The sequence below is a fragment of the Medicago sativa genome, chromosome 4, assembly GCF_051527215.1.
Source record: "Medicago sativa cultivar Bolivia chromosome 4, Bolivia_mono, whole genome shotgun sequence".
NCBI classification, from domain to species: domain Eukaryota; kingdom Viridiplantae; phylum Streptophyta; class Magnoliopsida; order Fabales; family Fabaceae; genus Medicago; species Medicago sativa.
Genome location: NC_140752.1, coordinates 40,060,638 through 40,082,310, shown reverse-complemented (window position 1 = coordinate 40,082,310; position 21,673 = coordinate 40,060,638). Strand labels below are relative to the sequence as shown.

The 21,673-nt window shown below is 38.3% G+C and overlaps 1 long non-coding RNA gene across 1 annotated transcript in view; it reads right to left on the bottom strand.

The window, feature by feature from the left end:
• Nucleotides 1–8,168: 8,168 nt before the first annotated feature.
• LOC146929360 (uncharacterized) overlaps nucleotides 8,169–21,673 on the bottom strand; it is a 42,580-nt gene continuing 29,075 nt past the window's right edge. Inside the window, exon 2 of the long non-coding RNA XR_015006000.1 lies at nucleotides 8,169–8,756. This is a non-coding gene — a long non-coding RNA (uncharacterized LOC146929360). The remainder of the gene's footprint in view (nucleotides 8,757–21,673) is intronic.

Here is a 21,673-nt window from a genome sequence, read left to right as displayed (position 1 = left end):
GTGTTTTAGTGATCTTTATTTTATATTGACCATGTTATATGCATTACAGGTATGGGTGATCGTAGTTGGATGTATGATAGAAATCATCATGATAAAAGAGGGCAAGTTAAGGAGCTTTTTAAGTTAGGTGTTGAACTTTTTTTCAGTATAGTAAAAGTTAAGCCTGTAGTCATAAATGAAGGGGGAATTAGATGTCCGTGTGTGGTTTGTGATTGTAGGTGCATTCGCAGTGAAGACGAAATTAGGTTGCATTTATATAGTAAAGGTTTCAGACCTAACTATTGGATTTGGACAAGTCATGGTGAATCGTCATTTGTGGCACCTCCGATAGTTAATGTAGGTGTCCAAGAGAGTCATGTAGTAGGTTCATCAAGTGGTACCCAACATGTTCAATTTGAAATGATGGATAATATGATAGTGGATGCTCTTGGAGTTAATGCTGGATTAGATGCTGAATATGATGAGGTGCAGGATGATGTCGAGGTAGATGAACCCCCAAATGAAGAGGCCCAAAAATTTTATAATATTTTGAAAGAAACAAATAAACCGTTGTTCCCAGGGTCTCCTCATTCAAAGTTATCAATGTGTGCAAGACTTATAGCCCAAAAGTCTCAATTTCATGTTCCTGAACAAGCTTTAGATTTGACGACCAAAATGATGTTGGATTCAACGCCCTAAACCCCGAAAGCAATAATCATGCGTTTTTAAATAATATATATCCAAAAAGGTCTAGACGTCACGTCGTCATTCGTTTCAAGACATACAAATATTCAGTTTCAAAAAAAATAAAAACTACGCAGCGGAAAATTTCAACAATCAACATAAAAATCTCAGAGACATACAGTCATCCTCAAATACATCTAGTAACCGTCTCAAAGGCCATAACAAGGCTCAAAACACAAGAATATCTCAACAGTCATATAAAAATCTCAACATAAAGCAACGACAAAAGTAAGACTCGATATCCTAATCAGAGCCCGACACTACTAAACTCCAAAGCAGATAAAGGAGGAAGCTTCCGCTATCCTCAAGCAACTCACCAAGCAAGCTAAGCAACTAATCCTGCACACCGTCTACCCATTCAAAAGAATAGGGCAGGCGGTCAACCAAACGACCACTGGGGGTTAGACATCATTCAAATCAATTAAAACATAATCAAATGTAAATAAACGACATAACCAATTTCAGATGATCAACGACGTCTAATTACATTGTTCACAAGGATTCATCGTCATTTATTTAACATTAATCATACAAGTGTGCTATCATAACAAGTGTACTTTCACATCTTCATATATCACCAAATTTCACTAAGTATGCAATCACCAAAATTTCATGAATGTACACAATTCACCAAGGTTCACCAAACACATATCAAACATAACACATTTAAACATTAATGAATGTATGTAATGCGCCTAGACACGACTTTATATGCTCAAAACATCGCCTCTTGATACGAAATTGTATCATAAACATCGCCTCTAAACATCACCACTGGACACTTATGAATGCATGAATATATGACACCACAATGCATACGTTCATACAATGGTTCACCAACATGAACACCGACACCTTTCATACATGCAACCACCATCAATATCATCACCAAATTGCATGTAAGAATTGACATTTTATTACAAATCACCAACACCAAAATCGTCATCAATAACATTCATCTCAAAGAAGCAACAAGGTTCCAAATTCACATTTCATATAACGGACATCACGGTACATCATGATATTCATCGCATTAAACACCCAAACAAAATTAATTCATTCTTATTCTATCACATCATCATGAATACAAAGCCATATACAAAGTTACGGAATCATTAAACTCAATTTTGGCAAACTTCGCCTATTTTTTCAAAGATCGTCCATTTTCAACTAACCAATTCAATTCATCGTCCAAAAATTATTATCTCAAACACATTTAGAACTAGTAGAATAATTTTCAACATAATACTATCATACCTATAGGATCACTATAAAAATATGGTATACTCTTTTAGCCAAAACAGAAGCAATTATTTGATGCCTATGTATATGAAGAGGTGCCTGATACACCATACTTTGAATGAAAGGTGCAGCCACGACACAATAATTGGAATAGCAATGAACCAAGTAAAAATAGGAAAATGATAGCAACTTGGACAGTAGAAGAAATTCTCAAAATCCAACTTGTAAATAAGATAATCACAACTTTAGATAGTACTTCTAAAGATACAAAAAGCACTATAAGATAACTACCAAATTGACTCTTATTGAAAGGCTAAATGGGTAGCATTATTACTAACTTTTATCACATACCAGAGTTCTTGTAAAATAACAGTGTTGTAGCATCATTTACACAGTTTACAATTGATTTATGTCGCTATAGCTTAAGTCTACAATACACTACCTCAAAGTATGATACATTCTTTAGGTCATAATACACATATAGAATCAATTGCAACCATATAAGCATGACCCAAAAGTTTAGTTAGGCTAGACAGATACGAACCAAAGGTATATATAACTACCAAAAAAAAAAACAGCCAATGTGTATTAAACTCAATGGGTTTCCAGCCAACACAAATACACAAACCTCTAAAAATAATGTGTAGTATGAAATGTAGCAAGCAATCGTGAGAGTCTTTGACAATGTGGGGAACAAAAGTCATGTAATAGAAGACTCAATGATATTTCCCTCATGACCCCATCAGCAACACGTGTACCCATGGAATTGAAAATTAGACCCCATCAATTTTCTTTCCTTTAGCAGATGAAATAATATGTGAACATAGGTTTTGAAATCACAGTTTTCGTTTAGCAAAATGAGACGTATAATCACATTAACAACTTAACACAATCGACACATACAAACACCAAGAACGCAACTAATTACATACCCAAATTTACACATAAATTAAGAGCATGAAATTAACTAAGCAAAATCTTCAATTCATCAACTAATCATAAGCTAGAACAAGAAGAAAAGTGATTATGAGAATAATTATCCAACCCCCTTACCTCAAAGCTTTACCAACACTAGCTATGGCTTCACTCTCCCCTTAGCTCTTGAATTTCACCTCTCCTAAGCTCTTGGTCTTCTTTCCTCTAAGCTCTTCTCTTGCTCCCACTTTCTCTCTCTACCTCTCTCTATGTTTATGACAATTTGTGATAATGAGAAATGACATAGTTTTTCTCTTTAGGGATATCCTTATATACACCACATGTTGGGCTAAATTAGGTTAGAGATTAATGGGCCTCTAAAACTCATGTCACTAAATTCTCAAAAAGTTACTACACTTACTTAAACCGTTAAAACACCGGATAATTAATATCCCTAAATTATTACAACTAGTTATTTCTATCTTAGTAAAAATAACTATTCTCACAAAAAAAAATAACCTTCTTAAAAAAAACTAATTTACCCTCGCTCACCAAATGACCAAAATACCCCTAAGTCTAAAATGACTAAAATACCCTTCTTAAGCTGGAATCCAATAATCCCGAATAAAATACACACAAATACAAGTAATCACACACAAACACACATAAAACAAATAAAATAAATCTGACGAAAATCGGGCTGTTACAACTCTCCCCCTCTAAAAAGAATTTTCGCCCTCGAAAATTACCTGAAGGAAACAACTCCGGATACTAAACCTTCATCCTACTCTCCGATTCCCAGGTAGCACTCTCACCAGTTGGTCCAACCCAAATCACCTTCACCAAAATAATCTCTTTTCCTCTTAAGCGCTTCACTTCCCGATCTTCAATTCTAACTGGCCAAGTCTCAACAATCAAATTCTCTTTTACTTCCAAATTATCCACTTGAATCACATGAGACGCATCATACACATACTTCCTTAACTGTGACACATGAAACACATCATGAAGATTCGACAACGACAGCGGTAACGCAATCCGATACGCTACAACTCCAATCTTCTCTATAATCTCAAACGGTCCAACAAAACGAGGTGCCAACTTCCGACACTTCAAAGCACGTCCAACACCGGTTACAGGATTCACTCTTAGAAACACATGATCACCAACCTGAAACTCAATATCCTTTCTCCTTTTGTCATGATAGCTCTTCTGCCTACTCTGAGACGCTTTCATCTTCTCTTGGATCATCTTCACCTTCTCCGTAGTCTCTTGCACCACTTCCGGTCCTAACAAAACACTTTCTCCTGACTCATACCAACACAACGGCGTCCTACACCTCCGTCCATACAAAGCCTCAAACGGTGCCATCCCGATACTAGAGTGAAAACTGTTGTTGTAAGTAAACTCAATCAACGGTAAACATTCAACCCAACTGACACCTTGCTCCAAAGCACAAGCTCTCAACAAATCCTCTAAACTCTGAATCGTCCTCTCCGTCTGCCCATCAGTCTGGGGATGATAAGCAGAACTCAACCTCAACTTGGTTCCCAAAGCTGCTTGCAGACTCTCCCAAAACTTAGAAGTAAACCTCGGATCTCTATTTGACACGATGCTAGAAGGAATACCATGCAACCTGACAATCTGCTCAATGTAGATCTCAGCCAACTTCGCCACGGGCATACCGGTCTTGATAGGAACGAAATGTGCCGACTTCGTTAAACGATCAACAATCACCCAAATCGAATCAAAACCCTTCACAGTCTTCGGCAACGCTCCGACAAAGTCCATAGAGATACTATCCCATTTCCATTCTGGCACAAACAACGGTTGCATCAAACCCGACGGCTTCCGATGTTCAATCTTTGACTTCTGACAAATCAAACAAGCATAAACAAACTCTGCAATTTCCTTTTTCATTCCAGGCCACCAAAACAACTTCTTCAAATCCTGATACATCTTCGTCGCTCCTGGATGAATACTCAGACTACTCCTGTGACCTTCTTCCAAAATCCGTTTCTTAAGCTCAAGTATATCTGGCACACAAACTCGGTCACGAAACATCAAAACACCGTTCTCATTCAATCTGAAGTCCCCACCTTTACCTTGATTAATAAACACCACTCGATCCACAAGTTCCAAATCTTCCTTCTGACCATTCTTGATCTCTTCCAAAATATTACTCGTCAGCTTCAACATTCCCAATCTCACACCATTCGGCGTCAACTCACTAACCAAACTCAAATCTCGAAACTGTTCAATCAACTCCAACTCTTTAACCATCAAAGAAGACATATGTAAAGACTTCCTACTCAAGGCATCTGCCACAACATTCGCCTTCCCGGGATGATAACTCAACTGAAAATCAAAATCCTTAAGATATTCCAACCATCTTCTCTGCCTCATATTCAACTCTTTCTGATCAAACAAGTATTTCAAACTCTTGTGGTCACTGAACACTTCAAACTTAGAACCATACAAATAGTGCCTCCAAATCTTCAACACAAACACAACTGCCGCCAATTCCAAATCATGAGTCGGATAATTCTTCTCATGCACTTTCAACTGCCTTGATGCATAAGCCACAACCTGACGATTCTGCATTAACACACCACCAAGACCCATCTTAGAAGCATCACAATACACAACAAACGATTCCTTTGGATTTGGCAAAATCAGCACTGGCGCTGAAGTCAACCTCTTCTTCAACTCTTGGAAACTCTTCTCACACTTAGCATCCCAAACATACGCTTGCCCCTTCCGAGTCAACTGTGTCAATGGCAACGCCAACTTAGAGAATCCTTCAATAAACCTCCGATAGTAACCTGCCAATCCAAGAAAGCTTCTAATCTCAAAAACTGACTTTGGAGTTTCCCACTGCAATACTGCATCAACCTTTGATGGATCCACCGCTATACCACCCTTCGAAATCACATGACCAAGAAAACTCACTTCCCGCAGCCAAAACTCACACTTTGACAACTTAGCAAACAACTTATTCTCCTTCAAGACACTCAACACGATCCTTAGATGCTCAACATGTTCTTCTTCTGACTTCGAATACACCAAAATATCGTCTATAAACACCACCACAAATTTGTCCAAATAAGGATGGAAGATCCTATTCATATATTCCATAAAGACACCCGGCACATTACTCACACCAAATGGCATCACAGAATACTCATAGTGTCCATACCTTGTTCGGAACGCAGTTTTAGATATATCTTCTGCCTTCACTCTAATCTGATGATATCCAGACCTCAAATCAATCTTGCTAAACACTTCCGCACCAACCAGCTGATCCATCAAATCATCAATCCTCGGAAGCGGATACCGATTCTTGATTGTTACTTTGTTCAACTGCCGATAATCCACACACAACCTCATGCTCCCATCCTTCTTCTTAACCAATAACACTGGAGCACCCCACGGAGAGACACTCGGCCTGATAAACTGCTTCTCGAGCAACTCTTCCAACTGCTTCTTCAATTCACCCAACTCTGATGCAGACATCCGATACGGCGCAATCGAAATAGGACTCGTTCCTGGTACCAAATCAATTGCAAACTCCACTTCTCTCTCCGGTGGCAAATCAATAATGTCGTCCGGGAAAACGTCTGGAAACTCTTGCACTACCGGTAAATCGCTAACTCCTTTCTCACTACTTTCCTTCAAAGAAGCAAACATCATGAACACACTAGCTTCATCGTCCAAAGACTTCTTCACTTGCTCCGCGGTTAAGAACTTCCCACCTACCTCAGCCACTGGCTTAGAGAATGTTATACTCTTGGTTAAACAGTTGATGTTCACACCAAAATATAACATCCAGTCCATACCGAAAATTACATCCATGTGCTTCAACGGAAGGCACACAAGATCCAACTCAAAATCAACATTACCAAAATTAACAGGACATTTAGCACACATCAAGGAAGTAGACACCGAGCCACTAGCCGGGGTGTCGATGACCATCCCTCGCAACAACGGAGTTACAACCAAATTCAAATGCTCAACACAACTAACCGCGATAAAAGAATGAGTGGCACCAGTATCAATAATTGCAATCAAAGGAGTACTATTGATAAAACACATACCTCGGATAAGATTATCCGGCTGCTGCACTTCCTCCGCATTCAAAGCAAACACCCTACCCGCCGCCTTCTTCGGCTTGGTACACTTAGTACTGATATGACCTGCATCTCCACAATTGTAACAAGTAATATCCTGCTTGCACTCAAACGACTTGTGACCAGCTTTGCCACACTTGAAGCAACTATCACCCCTCCTACAATCATTAGCAAAATGACCCAAAGTTCCACACTTGTAGCACCTCACCTCAGCAACATTCGGCTTAGAGCCTCCACCCACCTCTTTCTTCTTCCCTTTGTCCTTGTTGTACGGCTTCCCAAATCCATGACCCTTTCCTTTCTTATCATGCAATGCTTTGTAATGGTTCACCTTGACCTTTCCGGCATCATCAAACATACGACACTTGTGCACCAAAGTATCAAAATCTCTAATCTCCTGAATACACATGTACTGATAGATATCTGGCCTGAGTCCACTTTCAAACTTCACACACTTAGAAACCATCGCATCCTCGGTATTGATATACGGGCAAAACCTCGAAAGCTCTTCAAACTTTGCAGCATACTCTGCCACTGACCGATTCTCCTGCTTCAAGTTCAAGAATTCCACTTCCTTCTTGGTCCTCAAATCCTCAGGAAAGTACTTCCTCAAAAACTCAGTCTTGAACCTAGCCCAAGTCACAGCCTCTCCACTAGCCTCAAGTCTCCCTTTAGCATTCGTCCACCAGTACTCAGCCTCCTCAGCAAGCATGTGTGTAGCCAACCTGACCTTCTGGTCTTCACTGGTCACCATAGCACGGAAGATCCTCTCCATGCCTTGCACCCATGTCTGAGCTCCCTCCGGGTCAAACCTTCCCTTGAACGTTGGCGGCTTGTTTCGCAAGAAACGATCGAGCCTCCGCTCCTCCGCTTCTCCATGATCCTGATGACCATTTGCAACCTGCTGGTTGGTTTGAGCCAACACCTGTGCTAATGCAGCCAATGCCGCTGCAATAGCCGCATCATCTCTACCACCAGCCATCTCTCACTAAACACAAACCACAACTAACATATAAGAACAACAGAACAATTATCGAAGATATTCCTATACCATTCACATACAAACAGAAATAATCACCCAATTCTGGTCCGGACAAGACCGACATGGCTCTGATACCAACTTGTAACGCCCTAAACCCCGAAAGCAATAATCATGCATTTTTAAATAATAAATATCCAAAAAGGTCTAGACGTCACGTCGTCATTCGTTTCAAGACATACAAATATTCAGTTTCAAAAAAAAAAAAAAACTACACAGCGGAAAATTTCAGCAATCAACATAAAAATCTCAGAGACATACAGTCATCCTCAAATACATCTAGTAACCGTCTCAAAGGCCATAACAAGGCTCAAAACACAAGAATATCTCAACAGTCATATAAAAATCTCAACATAAAGCAACGACAAAAGTAAGACTCGATATCCTAATCAGAGCCCGACACTACTAAACTCCAAAGCAGATAAAGGAGGAAGCTTCCGCTATCCTCAAGCAACTCACCAAGCAAGCTAAGCAACTAATCATGCACACCGTCTACCCATTCAAAAGAATAGGGCAGGCGGTCAACCAAACGACCACTGGGGGTTAGACATCATTCAAATCAATTAAAGCATAATCAAATGTAAATAAACGACATAACCAATTTCAGATGATCAACGACGTCTAATTACATTGTTCACAAGGATTCATCGTCATTTATTTAACATTAATCATACAAGTGTGCTATCATAACAAGTGTACTTTCACATCTTCATTGTTATACCCTAATTTTGGGCCTAAAAATACTAACTCAATTCTTCTTTTCTTGCATTATAAGTCATTTGATATATCTCTGATCAATTACATCTTTCTCTGCATTTTATTTCAATGTTATTTGCAAAATCCATGAAAAAGGGTATTTTAGTCATTTCCTGTGTTAAAATTTCTTTCAATCTTTTAAAAAATTGGTTTGAGTCCTTTCAAATAGTTTGAATAAGTCCTTATTCCAATTCCATGTCAAAATCCATTTTTAAAAATTGCATTTGAAGTCATTTTGAGTCAGTTTAGCCCCTAGGGGCATTTTAGTCTTTTCAAGTGTTAAAACCATGTTTAGCCCCTAAAATTTGTCTCTGAGTCTTTTAAATTGCTTGTATAAACTCTTGCTTCAATTCTTTGTTAAAAATCCATTTAAAATTTGCATCTGAGTCATTTTTAGTCGTTTTAGTCCCCAGGGGCATTTTGGTCATTTCACACAAAATTTCGGCAGAGAGAGGTTACTTTAAAGTACCTCATTTAAGCCATTGGTTCGTTTTAGTCCGTTTTGTCAATTTTAATCGTTTCACTTTACGTTTTTTCCAATTTACCAATTTTATTCCAATTTTATTATTATTTTCATTTTTAGTCCCTAAACTTTTTTAATTGCACTTTGGTCCTCTCTTCCTTTTATTTTTTTTCTCTTTCTTTTTTCAATATACATTTTAGTCCTTTAAAGTCAAACTCTTGTTTAAGTCCTTTTTTGGGTCAATTGCAGTCCAGTCCTCTAATTTCCACAAATTGCAGATTAGTCCTTGGTGGTTTTTTGCAGGGCAGTCCTTGAAACTTTCGAAATTGCAAAAAGGTCCCAAAGCCCAGAAATGGTCCAAGGCCGAATTCACACAAGTCCAGTACAGGTGTCACAAGTCCATTGGTCCAGAGTATCACAGTTGGCCTATAAATAGAGGCCAACTCATCAATGCAATGTCAGAATCAATCATTCAACGCCAACTCATCAAAAATCACAGAAACAGATCATCATTTTCTCTCTCTATTCTGTTACGATCAAAATCTCAGAAAACTCAAGAACACAGAAGAACACACAAACCCTAATTCTTTCCAGTAACAAAATTTCTATCAATTTCAATGAATTCAAAGCAGTTCTCAGAGATTCATTGAAGAATCTTCATCATCGAACTCTTGTTTCTGCAATTCGAAGCTCAAGTTCATCACCTAAGTGACAAACCTGAACGATCACAGAAACAAAACATCAAGAGTGGGAAGAAGAGAGAATCGAAGCAAGTTCTGAACCAGTGAAGCAGAAAGAGAAGAGAATAACTGATTTATTTTCAGTTCAAGACTTACCAGAAGCTTCGCAGGATCTATTCGTTCGAATCTCCAAACAAAATCAGGTAAACATACGAAACCTTCTCGTTTTTCGTTCTAAATCATCATCGAAGGCTTAAAATTGAAAACAAACGGTGAATCGAAGTGAAAACTTCGAAAGGATTCGAAAAAGTTTGAAACGAAACCCTAAGATGTAAAATCACGAAGGTTCACCGCTTAGTTTTCAAAACAGAGTTCAGATTCAATGTTAGAGTAGAAAATAGTTCAGATTAGGGTTTCATTCCCAAAGATTTCGAAAAAAATTTGAAACCCTAGGAACGTAAGCTTCAGGCTTAGATCTGCTTGAATCTAAGACTCATTTCCAAAAACAAATGTCAAAACCATGAAGAGGAGTCCAAGACGAACACAACGACATAAAAAGTTTTCAAAAAAGGGTTCAGGTACGGCGGCGCCACCGGCAGCCACCGTACCTCCGTCGTAGTGTTCGTCGGAGAAGACGACGGAGAAGAAGAGAGAAGTGAGAGCTTCTCTCACTAGGTTTAGATTAGAGAGAGAAAGAAGGGGAAGAAATGAACTGGACCGGCCTTTGTATGCTTATATAGAGGCCTGGACCGGTTTGGTTCATCTCTGGTTCACTTCTTCTTCATCTCAGCCATTGGATATAGGTTTGATCCGATTGGATCAATCCAACGGCTGTGTTTGCTCCCTGTGATCCAAGTCTGTTAGGGTTTGGGCCTGGGCCTATTTTTCTGCGCATATCACACTTCCTTGCAGTTTTCTTGCTATTTCATCACTGTATCTTGTTGTTTGCACCCCTGTATGTTCAAAAATTCTCATGAAAATTCCATAAGTTTTTTCATATGTTCTTGATATTTTCCTTGACATTTTTGTGGTATTTTTGTGTGTTAAAACCTAAGAAAAATATATGTGGAATTTCTTGCTAGTTGTCTACTATTTCTTTTATTAAAATTTGTGAAATTGTGCATTTAAAAGTCCTTAAAAAATTCCAATTCTTTTTCATGTATATTCTTTGTTATTTTTGTGATGTTTCTATACATTTGCTTACTGAAAATCCTGATGAAAAATATTAATGTATGTTCTTGCTTCATTTCTTGTCTTTTATGTGAAAATTCATGAAAAAATTGTTTAGTTCTATCTCAAGATTTTGATAATTGTTTGTGACACATGTTATTTGAATTTTGTGAGTTTATTGCTACTGTTGGTATATAATTTTGATGCATGTGTGGGAATCTTGGTTAGTTGCTTGGTTTATAAGTTACATTTGTGAATAAATAATGCAAATATGTCTAAATTCACTTTGAAAATGTCAAGTTCATCATGTTGCCTTAAATCTCATTTTTAGACCTGATTTTAAGCCTTTGAAAAATGTATTAGAATGTGAGAATTTTAGGCAATAGGATTCTTACATTTTGTGAGTGAATTTTAGTTATATTCTTGCACCTTTTTGGCTTGATTTTGTGAAGTTCTCTATGCTTTTGTCTTGATATTTTACTTGTTTTATTTTCTATGATATTACTCTTTGCTACTAACCATTTCCTTTCATATTTCATGCATCCCATAAGCTCCTCTCATCTCATATTCATCTCTATTTTTCTTGCAACCTAATTTTTACCAAGGCTTAGAATGTAAAGACTTAGGAATTTTGTAGTATTTTTCTTATGCAATTTTAAATTCTTGCAAGACCATAGAATGTATCTAGGCCAATGATGTAATAAGGACTATGGACTCTAATAATGTACACCGACACAAGCACCGACACATGCACACACATCACATAGATATTTTAGATGTATGGCTAGGGTATGCATGTTTAGATGTATGTTTAGGATTGTATGTTTAGATGAATGCTTAGGACCTATACTTAGAAAAATCATTTTCCAAAAAAATATGAACAACATCACTCAAATATTTTTCCAAAGAAACCTTGGGATCAAAATCCCATTGAATTTTCCTTTTATTTTCTTAATCAAACTTTAATGAAAATTAATCATACTTGACTTCTTTTTCCAAAATAACTAATCAAACCCCACTTTTTCTTAAATCTCATGCCTTTAAGGCCTCTCTCTCTTATTCTTCAAAATCCCATTTTCAAACTTAAAATCAACTAACAAAAACAAAAACATTTTTTGGAAGAGAACTACGGTGGATTTGATCCCTTAAACGGGTACGTAGGCAAGGAAACAAAATTCCTTCAATTCAAATAAAATGAAAATTCAAACACATTCTTCTCCCTCCAATTCTTCACTTAGAAACTTTTAGGTTTAAATAAACACTTTTCAAAATAGCATTTAAAAATAAAGCGCGCGCGTAGAAATTAAAGACGGTTCCTATAGGTTACTATAGTCGTTATGGGTGCCAAACACCTTCCCGTAGCGAAAACAACTCCCGAACCTCGATTCTCAAGGGTTTTGCTTATTTTTCCCTTCCCAAGAAAAAATGAGATATCACCGGTTAAAAAGGTTCAAACGTAATCAATGTTTGACACCCGAAAACCAAGATAAAACAGCTGGCGACTTCACTGGGGAGATTCGAGAGTTACGCCTAGTCTTTATTTCCACGCTTGCGCTTGTATTTTTACTTGGTTCTTTTACTTGTTTTCCTATGTGAATAAATGTTTAATTTCTTGCAAACGTGTGGGGTGAGAATATCAAAAGTCCTGCAGCCGGGCTGAGTGAACTCAGGATTTAGGAGGGATATAATCGACAATTCATTCCGGGGGTTGCCTCGTGTTTTGGATTATGCGATCAATCCCACATAGCTAAGGCATTTTGGAGGTGATGTTGTCGACGCGTGTTGTCGCGTTTAGGCACTTTACTTCTAATTGTTCTATGACGCTATGAACCGTAGACAACCGAACCCATCCATGGCCATTTTCTAGGATGTAGTGCGGAGGCTAAACCGAGTGTTGTCTCAAGTTTTAGTCGTCACGCGATGCTACACTCAAGTTAGACCTTCTTACGGATAATCATAGAGCGAGTGTTGTCTCGTGACACCGTGATATACGTCGGAGAGGTTGCAACTTGGGAAACTTTTTAGAACCCGGTTACTATTATCCTAAAGCCCTAGATTCACCGGACACCGTGTCCACCCATGTCTCCTTGACTTTGAACCCACCATGTTTTCTCCGAACTTGAACATAATCATGCATTCATGCATACATGCATACATGCATAAACTTTTTCCATGCATTGTTATCAAAGGGCTTAGACAAATTGAATTTGTAAACATTGTAGGAATGGGGAAGACTAAGTCCTACAAGTTCAAGGAAGTGGATTTGGCTAGTTTGAGAGATTTGGCACTCAAGGTTAAGGATCCGACTGGTTTCCGACATCGTTACGGGGCTTTACTTACTATCCTCCAGACTAATGTGGATGAGAAGCTTGTGCACACTCTAGTGCAATTCTATGATCGGGACTATCAGTGCTTTACTTTTCCCGACTTTCAGTTGGTGCCTACCCTAGAGGCTTATTCTCACTTGATGGGTCTATCTATTGCTAAGGGGGTACCCTTCGCGGGACTTGAGAATCCTCCTACTCCATTGGTTATTGCTAAAGATCTCTATCTCAAGACTATCGACGTCTCCAAGAATCTTGTCACTAAGGCTCGCATCCGAGGGTTCACTTCAGAGTATCTTCTTGAGAAAGCCAACCTCAATACCACTTGTTAGGACACTTTCGAGGCTATTCTTGCACTTCTCATCTACGGTTATTCTCTTTCCGAATCTTGATGACTTCGTGGACATGAACGCTATTATGATCTTCCACTCCAAGAATCCGGTTCCTACCTTGCTAGCTGACACATATCATGTTATCCACGATCGATCCGACAAGGGTCGTGGATACATTCTTTGTTGTGTACCTCTCCTCTATAGGTGGTTTATTTCGCACCTACCGGAGTCTTTCCACGACAATCCGGAGAATTGGTCTATTTCACAGAGGATCATGGCTCTCACTCCTAATGAAGTGGTTTGGCTCACCCCAGCCTCTAGGGTTAAGGAAATCATCTTTGGTGGTGGGAAGTTTCTTAATGTACCTCTTCTTGGTACCCGGGGTGGAATCAACTATAACCCGGAGCTCGCCTTGCGACAATTTGGTTTCCCGATGAAAGAAAAGCCCATCAATCTTGCTACAACTCCTTACTTCTTCCACTACTCCAATGCTCCCACGGGAATAAGAGAAGATTTCATGGAAGCTTGGTCTAAACTTCGAAAGAAAGAGGTGAAGCATATGGGTGTAAGGTCTGGTGTTGCTCATGAGGCCTATACACAGTGGGTGATAAACCAAGCTGAGGAGATTGGTATGCCTTACCCCTCTATGAGATATGTGTCTGCATCTATTCCTACCATGCCTTTGCCTCTGCTCCCACCTACCCAGGAGATGTATCAGGAGCATCTAGCTATGGAGAGTCGGGAGAAGCATCAGTGGAAGACTAGATACTATGAGGCCGAGAACTTGATCATGACTTTGGATGGAAAGGATGAGCAGAAGACTCATGAGGTCTTGACACTGAAGAAAGAGTTAGCTAAGGCTAAGAGAGAGATTGAAGAGAAAGATAGGTTGCTTATGAGAGACTCCAAGAGGGCTAGAGGTGCCCGTGACTTCTATGCACGATATTGCAGTTATGAGTCTGAGTCTGAGGACGATGCTTCCACTTCCTATGCTTGAGGGTCCCCATTTCCTGTTGTTATTTCCATTTGTTTATGTTGTTTTACATTTCAAAGTCTATCCCTTGGCTTGCCATTTCAAAGGGAATCGTCTTGTAAAACTATATGTTGGTTGTTTGTTTCCTGTTTATGTTAATTGTTGTTTAGTAATGTTTACAAACTTCTAATTTGTCTAAAACCTTTGATAACACAAAAAAGAGTCTTTTTGCACATGCATTTACACATTTCATGCATCATATGCATTCATTGGTCACAAAAGACTTCCCTCGTGCTCATTTGCCTCCTGGTTTTGTCCGCCACAGTCTGAAAGGTGGCTCGTGTTCGCAAGATTTACCAACCAGATAGAGTTCATCAAACAAGATTTCACAAGAGAAGGATTATGGCTAACTTTGAAGAAGAAAATGCTCAGCTCCGTGCTGAATTGTCTGCTATGAAAGAAGACTTGGCTAAGGCTCATGACACTATGTCTGCTCTGATGGCTGCACAAGAACAACCAGCCACATCTGTTCCAGCTTCTACTGAAGCAATTCCATCTATCCCACTGTCTACTGTGGCTACCGATGCTCGGTTTGTCATGCCCAATGGGCATCCTTATGGTCTCTCAGCTTACTATTCTCCTAATACTGCTGCTGGTATCTCTGGTTTTGCTGGTCAAAGACAGATTCCTGTATCCGCTGCTATGCCTCAGGTGACTACCACTGTTACCGATCCTATTGTCCACACTATGCAATAGGTGATTGATGTCGATACTCCGCGTGGACAAAATCCTGCAATGGAGGCTATGAAACAACAGTTGAGAGAGTTGGCTGGAGAACTCCGTGAGGTCAAAGCTAGCCGTGGAAACAACGTCTCTGCTAAGGCTCGTGATCTGTGCTTGGTATCCCGATTTGAGGTTCCTAAGAAGTTCAAGGTGCCAGATTTTGACAAATACAATGGATCTTCCTGTCCACATAGTCATGTCATTCGGTACGTCCGGAAGATGGCCAATTATGCAGATAATGATGCACTGATGATACATTGCTTCCAAGACAGCCTAGCAGAAGATGCGGCAGATTGGTACACTGGTTTGAGCAAAGACAATATCCATACCTTTGAGGAACTTGCTGCTGCTTTTGAAAATCATGTTTTATCTTGGTTTTCGGGTGTCAAACATTGATTACGTTTGAACCTTTTTAACCGGTGATATCTTATTTTTTCTTGGGAAGGGAAAAAGTAAGCAAAACCCTTGAGAATCGAGGTCCGGGAGTTGTTTTCGCTACGGGAAGGTGTTAGGCACCCATAACGACTATAGTAACCTATAGGAACCGTCTTTACTTTCTACGCGCGCGCTTTATTTTTAAATGCTATTTGAAAATTGATATTTACACCTAAGGTTTACTAAGTGAAGAATTGGAGGGAGAAGAATGTGTTTGAATTTTTATTTTAGTTGAATTGAAGGAATTTTGATCCTTGCCTACGTACCCGTTTAAGGGATCAAATCCACCGTAGTTCTCTTCCAAAAATGTTTTTGTTTTTGTTGGTTGATTTTAAGTTTGAAAATTGGAGTTTGAAGAATGAGAGAGAGAGGCCTCCAAGGGCATGAGATTTAAGGAAAAAGTGAAGTTGGAATTAGTTATTTGCAAAAAACAAGTCAAAGTTGGAATTAGTTTCATTGATGCTTTTATTAAGAAAATCAAGAGAAAAATTCACTTGGAGTGGGTTCCAAGAGTTTATTTGAAAAAAATTTGAGTGAGATGGTTCAAGTTTTTTTTGTTTGGAAAATTGGAATTTTCTCTAAGTGTAAAGCCTAGGCATACATCTAAACATACAATCCTAAACATACATCTAAACATGCATATTCTAGCCATATACCTAAAGTGATGTGTGTGCATGTGTCGGTGCTTGTGTCGGTGTACATCATTAGAGTCCATTGTCCTTATTACATCATTGGCCTAGATACATTCTATGGTCTTGCAAGAAATTAAAAAGCATAATAAAAATATTACAAAAATTCCTAAATTTTTACATTCTAAGCTTTGCATGAATTTTAAAGTGCAAGAGATAAGATGGAGAGGGAGATGAAGTGTGGAATGCTTATGAATGAATGAAACATGAAATGAGATAGTTAGTGGCATGAGGCATAATAGGAATTGGAAATTATAAGCAAGAAAAATACTAAAACTTGTCAAAAATTAATGAAATTCCTAACCTAAAAGTAACTAAATTCACCTAAAATCCTACCATAATATCAAGACAAGTATATGACCCGTAATTCCCATATCATGACAAGGTTTCAAAGGCTTTATTGTGATCAAGAAAGTGAGAATTATGAGGACACACTCAAGTCAAGAATTATGATGTGTCTTTTAGGCATACTTGACACCTTATTTTCACAAATAATGTCCACATAACTTGCAACACAAGAAATCAACAAATTGCATTCACAAACAGTAAGCAAAGGACCCAAAGTAGAGACAAACGTATCACAAGATTGCACATCAAATGTTACTATCAATTTGCCAAAATATCATATCAAAATCATAGCAAGAATTCACAAGAAATTGACCAAAAAGGCTAACAAATCACAAGTGATATTATATATTGTTTTTAATTTTTTTAACATGTAAGACAATCACAAAAAAATATCAAGAAACACATTGAAAACACATAGAAACTTTTCTAGAATTTTATCAAAAAATTTTAAGCTAACAGTGGTGTAAATAACAACCTATAGTGTCAAAATAGCAAGAAATAGCAAAAAACAGGGGCAAAACGAAAGCTGCAGGAAGATTAGGCCCAAGCCCAAAGGGAAAACGGATTCTGGATCATCCAAGTGCCTCAGAGGCGTTGGATTGATCCAGATCAGTTTTAACCTAGATCCAACAGTCAAGAACATACAGCACACCATAAGACACATCAGGCACACACAAAGATCAGATCTACGCCGTACACATTTTTGAGAAACAGATCAAACGGTTATAAACGAAGGAGAGACCGGTTTGGGAGTGAACCAGACTGGTTCTGGTGAACCGGTCCGGTTCACCCCCTATAAAAGCTTGGGAGCCGGTTTAATTTCATTTCAAACCATTTTTTCTCTTTCTTCTCTTCGTAGCTATCTCGTTCTCTCTTCTCTCCAACATGAAACCCTAACGGCGCCGTTTGAGTGAGAGGAAGGTGATAAACACCTCGTAAGCCTTGTAGGACGACGGAATCGTCGTCTTCTCCGATGGGAACGACAGATTCCGTTCATCCTTTCTTTGTATTTTCTTGAAATTTGAGGTTTGACTGGTGTTCTCACCGTTCGTCATTTCAAACCCTAATCTACCTTATTTTGCATGCTGATGACGAATTTGCACTTGATTTCACAAAATAAACGGTGAATCATTACAGATCTAGATCCTAGGGTTTTGGTTTTCGAATCTTTTCGATGTTTCTCACACTTTTTGGAAAGAACGAGTTTCAAAGCTTGCTGATCTATGCTATTTTCACCGTTTATTTTGGAACGTGAACCTTCAATGATGACTTAAACACAAAAGTGAGAAGGATTCGTATGCTTACCTGGTTTCGAATGGAAGTTCGAGTGAGAAGACGAAGAAAACCTTCTCGGATTCTCTCTAAGCTTCTGGTAAGTAATTCGTTGTTGTTCGTCCTCTTCCTCTCTGATTCGCTTTGAATTCGATCCCTCTTCTCCTCTCTTTCACCAAAACCCTTCGTGATCGCAAGAAATTCGTCTTTGTACGAATTCTTGCTTGAATTGTGAAGGTGAAGGTTCAATGATGATGATTTTCAAGGAAAATCACTGAGAACCTTCTGTAAATTCGAACCACTTTTGCTGAATTGAACACATTTTGTTTTTGATATTCTGGAACTTTGAATTGATTTTTGTATGTTGAATGATGAATTTGATGAAGAATTAGTATGAATTTTGAGTTTGTGGTGGTGATTTGAGATGATTGAATTCTGTTACGGCGGAGGGAGTGGTGGTGGGAAGTTTGTTACGGTGGCTGGAGAGAAAATTGTATCACGTGTTTGTTGAGTTGGCAATTGGTGAATGGGCCTCTGTTGAGTTGGCCTTTATTTATAGGTGCCATGTGTTATTCTAGACCAATGTGGACCTGCCACGTGTTTTTGGACCTGTTTTGGACTGGATTCTGGACTAAGCTTGGACTGAAATTGGACAAAAGGACTTTCCTGCAAAAAAGAATAAATTGTGGACTAAACTGCAAAATAAAAAAAAAGACTACTCTGCAATTTTTGGGACTGAAATGTGATTGACCAGAAAAGGACTTTGACCTAAAATAAAATAATAAAAAAAAAACTAAAAAAAAAAACATGACACAAAGGGACCAAAATGCAATTTGTTTAGAGTTTTTTAGGACTAAAGTGAAATTAAAATAAAACTGAACTAAAATTGGTAAAATGGAAAATAACGTAAAGTGAAACAATTAAAAATGACAAAACGGACTAAAATGAACAAACTACTTAAATGAGGTACTTTAAAGTAACCTCTCTCTGCCGAAATTTCATGTGAAATGACCAAAATGCACCTGGGGCTAAAATGACTCAGATGCAAATCAAAGATGGATTTTTAACAGGAAATTAAAGCAAGAATTTATTTAAACCAATTTAAAAGACTCAGAGACAATTTTTAGGATTTAAACAGAGTTTTAACACATGAAAAGACTAAAATGCCCCTAGGGGCTAAACTGACTTAAAATGATTTCAAATGCGATTTTTGAAATGGGTTTTGACATAGAATTGAAACAAGGACTTATACAAACCAATTGAAAGGACTCAAGCAAATTTTTAAAAGACTGAAAGAAATTTTAACATAGGAAATGACTAAAATACCCTTCTATGTGAATTTTGCAAATAATATTGAAATAAAATGCAGAGAAAGATGTAATTGATCAAAGACAAATCAAATGACTTGAAATGCAAGAAAAGAAGAATTGAGTTAGTATTTTTAGGTCCAAAATTAGGGTATAACAGCTGCCCCTATTTAAGTTTCTTTGTCCGGAGAGTCAAGAGACGAAGTCTTTGATTTGACGGGACGAAGATACTTAAATATTAACATTCGCACTGTTTTTGGACATAAAAATACGCTCTCGGATGAATGTCATGCAATATTTTGATTATGAATGCAAGACAAACGAACTGGAGTCTATGGAGCATGTCATGCCATTGGGGATTCAGGTGGACATTGACAGGGTGGACAAACCAGGGGATAGAAAGAAGGGTACAAGCTGTTCTTTGGATCGAACTAGCCACTTGACCAAGGAATACAAAATAGGAGATAGGTACAAGCTGTTCTTGGGATCGAACTTGGCACTTGACCGGAAACATAGACATATAGGCAGATACAAGCTGTTCTTTGGATCGAACTTGACACTTGATTGAAGGTACAAACAGATAGACAGGTACAAACTGTTCTTTGGATCGAACTGGCTGTTTGGCTGGAGATATAGACAAAAGGGTAGATACAAACTGTTCTTTGGATCGAACTTGCCGCTGGATCATCACCACATCATGTAGGTAGGTGCAAACCGTTCTTTGGATCGAACTTGTCGTTTGACTGATAACAAAGCATAAGCTGGGTACAAACTGTTCTTTGGATCAAACTTGTCGTTTGTCCGGAAGTGTAGGTATATAAGCAGGTACAAGCTGTTCTTTGGATCGAACTAGTCACTTGACCGATACAAGATACAAATTGGAAGTTTGATTTGGACAGATACAAATTGAGAGTAAGTTGATATTGATTTGATTTGAAAATAGACATGACCATTTTTGTTGGCCCAAGAGCAAATTGAGAGTGGATTGACATTGACAAAGACATTGAATTGAAAGTTTGAGGTTGAAAGAGAAATTGAAAATTGAGATTAATCAGAGACATAGACACAGACATTGAATTGAGAGTTGAAATTGACATTGAGATTGGATTGAAAATTGAGATTGAATTGAATTGAAATTGAGATTGGATTGAAATTGGAGATCGGGTTGAAATTGAAATTGAGGTTGCTTCGAATTGAGATTGAATTGAATTGAAATTGGGACTGGATTGAATTGAAGTTGAGGTTTGAGAGAGTAGAGATTGCATCGAATTTGAGATTTTGAAATGATTTGAAATTGAGATTGGAGAGTTGAGATTGCATCGAATTTGACAGCTGAAATTGAATTGAATTGAAATTGAGCTTGGATTGAAATTGGAAATTGAATTGAGTTGGAAATTGAAATTGGGTTGAATTGAAAGGGGAAATTGAATTGAAATTGGAAGTGGAGTTGGAAATGCAATATGTATGTATGGTATAACAAGATTATTGAATGTATGAGCACATAAAATGCATGATTATGCATGTATGAATGCTTGAAATGCATGATTGGTTTGTAATTTGACAAAGGGATTTCACAGAGGCAGATGAGACATTGGAAGACTGGGCACGTAGTGGCTCGTGCTGCAACATATTCACGGGGGAAAACCTCTTTGGAGAGACCGTCGTTGAGAGACGTATCGAAACCATGGCTGAGGGCAATAAAACTTGTAAAGGAGGGACCCTTGGAAAGTCCCTGGGTACAGGTCGCCGTTGCTAGGCATGTCAGTGCTGAGTAAACATTGGATGTTTGCATCTGTGGTCAATGCTTTTCAATATTTCATTCTTCATTTTTTTCATTTTTCAATCCCATTTTTGCCTGAACCGCCCTTTCGGGTTTTCGATTCACCGGGGAGTAAGTTTCTTTTCATTGCCCCATTTTTACCTGAATTGCCTTAATAGGTTTTCAATCAGCGGGGTGCTCATTTTTGCCTAAGCCGCCCTTTCGGGTTTTCAACTTAGCGAGCTTTTCATTTGCATTTTTTCCAATTTTCATTCTGTTTTTTCATTCTTGCCATTGACCACAGATCATCCTGGGGAGTAACCTGCTGGTAAC